This window comes from Drosophila teissieri, chromosome 2R (assembly GCF_016746235.2).
Source record: "Drosophila teissieri strain GT53w chromosome 2R, Prin_Dtei_1.1, whole genome shotgun sequence".
Classification (NCBI taxonomy): domain Eukaryota; kingdom Metazoa; phylum Arthropoda; class Insecta; order Diptera; family Drosophilidae; genus Drosophila; species Drosophila teissieri.
Window position 1 is genome coordinate 6,396,521 of NC_053030.1, and position 2,672 is coordinate 6,399,192.

General features: G+C 39.1%; 1 long non-coding RNA gene across 1 annotated transcript; it reads left to right on the plus strand.

Annotated features, from left to right (window-relative positions):
• The first annotated feature begins 2,058 nt into the window (after positions 1–2,058).
• LOC122614988 lies at positions 2,059–2,424 on the plus strand. Its single transcript, XR_006325774.1, has 2 exons — positions 2,059–2,183; positions 2,242–2,424. It is a non-coding gene; the product is annotated as an uncharacterized LOC122614988 (long non-coding RNA).
• The last annotated feature ends 248 nt before the right edge of the window (positions 2,425–2,672 follow it).

The following is a 2,672-nucleotide window of genomic DNA, read 5'->3' on the forward strand; positions in this document are numbered from 1 at the left end:
GTGATGTGTTGCTGATGCCGCGCTGCTGTTGCTGTTGCTGCTGCAGTCTTGGCCAACTGCACCGCCAGCAGTGTTGCCAGTTGACAACGTCATTACTGTTCTCAATTTCACATATCGCATGGCCAACTAGCACAAGCGTCTCGTCGCCACACAAAAACCCAGCGAAACTCCCGCTTTGGAGCGGTTGGGTTCCTTGTTTTCGAGCAGGCTAAAATCCAAGACGACGCTTCGCTACCTGCCATATGCGCTGTTTGCTATATGCTATGTATATGTGCTATATGCCGGGGTGTTCTGCTTTTGGCCATGGCTCGATTGCGACCCTGTTCTCCTGCCAGAGTCTGTTAATGTGTCGAAAATGTTACGAGCAGAAACATGTGGCTTGTGAGCTCCACAACTCAACGGCAGCAACGCCAAAATAGCAACAGAACCTGCACTGCGAGGAAATTAAGGCACCAAGTAACTATAGCCCTCTCTCAATTCAATACACAGAATACTTTTTAAGGCTAGGGTGAAAGATTTATCGAAGTTTCATATATATATTATATTTACTATATTAGTCCAAAAATATCTTTTACTAAATTTACTAACTAATTTAAGCTAACAATTCAAGAACATCACATTGTGCTTGTTTATTCTGTGAATCGTACTTCAAAGTTCCATGATAAATGAAAAGTATTTCATTTTCTTCATCACATTGCTCGCAGTGCATTAGCCACCGCAACTTTTGGGGGCTAACAGCAACATGGCGCTCTTTTCCCGGGCAACTTTTGATGTTCGCTAGACATAATTCTAAGAAAATTTTGACACTTTTGACATTTAGTAGTTTTGTCTACGCGCAGTCGAAGTTAGGGTTGAAGTTGAGCCGAGGGCCTCAGCTTTATCCATTGTCTTGGCCCTGTCCAGAACGCTGCCAGTAAATCCGTGAGCGCAATTAAAAGTTGCAACTACTTGGGGCCGAGAGTGTGGTAAAATTTGGGGTTTGGCCAATATCCAATGGTCAGCTGCGGGGCTTTGTGACCCGGAGGCAATACATTAGCCAACTGTGTTTGCTTTTGGCCTGCAATTTTATGTTAAACGAAAGTTGCCGAAGTTTGTAAGAGAAGGAGCAGTAAAAAGTTATTCCTGGACAATATGATATGTATTAAGGGCGTAAACTTTTCGTCTGCACAAGCTGAACTTTTTTTGCGGCTCGCATATTTGAACAGATTGAGTGGAAGTGCAGCAAAAGGTTTGGCACAGGGAAGGACACGCTGCCGCCCACCTGTTACATTCTTTTCAACGAAGCTGGTATACCCCGTTTCTCTACGAGCAACGGATGTAAAAAGCACACTCTATGTACCAAATCTTTAAGGGTTAAGAAATTAACAAATTACATTGTTTCAATTGTGTTGATCATATACAATTATGATATTGCCAATCCTTATTTCTACAAACGATTTCGATGCAAAAATGGGAAAATAAGGTTCGATTTTTCTAGCATTACTTTAACTTTAGTTACGGTTAAGCGAAGAGAATCTTTCATTATCTTTGGGGGTGCAGGAAAGGAACCTTGTTTGGGACGCACACCCCTCGTGCTGCATGTTGAATGTTTTGCCATTTTGCGGTGGCAAGTGATGGCACAGGTGGTGGGGCATGTTGCCGACTCTTGCAAATGACCGCAGTGCCTCTGAAAAAAGGGGAACGCATGTGGAAAAATCGAGGGGCAAAATTTAGGAACTGAGGCAGCCTTAAAGGCCACAAAAGAATCGTTTGGGTAGACGGGTGTAGTCCTAACCGAAAAGTTAAGCCCGTGGAAAATGGACAATGGCAAAGTCACTTCTTTGGCTTTCGGTTGGGGCGGATGTTTTCGACACTTTTTGGTCTACTTCCTTTTGTAAGATTTTATCATTGCTAAGGCTTTACCCAAATAATACCCTTTCGTAAAAAAAATATAATGTCTTTCAAAACTTTTATCTACAAGTATTTACAACCAATATTAATAACAATCGCACTGGGAATTTTTTTGTTAGCTTTAGTTTTTTTATGCTGGCATTTAAAAGCAGCAGACATATTAGTGTGAAAATTAAAATTTTCCGGTTAATATAAAGTGATGAAAAAATAGTTTTTAAAGACGAACACGTTCAATAAAGAGTTTATTTCATCTTGAAACAATATGAGCTTCGCTAATTTTCTTTTGTTCATTGGTAAGTTTTTAAAAACCCGAAATCTGGTGAAACTTTACGAATATAAAACATTTCTTAGTGCTTATAGTTCCACGATGTCGGGCTCCGGCTTGTTTTAACAGGATGAAATTGGAACCGGATAATTAAATCTCATCTCAGTGTGTTTCAGATTTATAGGAAGTGGTATATTTGCCTAATAATTACTGAAAAAAAAATAATCAAAATGTCTAAATTTTTAAATACAAGAATCAACAACCAGTAATATTTTGTTAGCTTTATTTCTTTTCGACGTTGCAAGTCTTCATAATAATTATGACACTTCTGTGGGAAAAGTACAATTTTCCGGTTATAATTTATTAATTGATAAAAAAAAAATGGTTTTGAAGACGCAAACGTTTGCTACTTTTCCTTACTTTATTGGTGAGTTTTTAAGTAGTAAAACTTGAGAGACTATACGAAAATAATACATTTCATAACGATCAAAGCTCAAGGATGTAGGGCTTCAGCTTA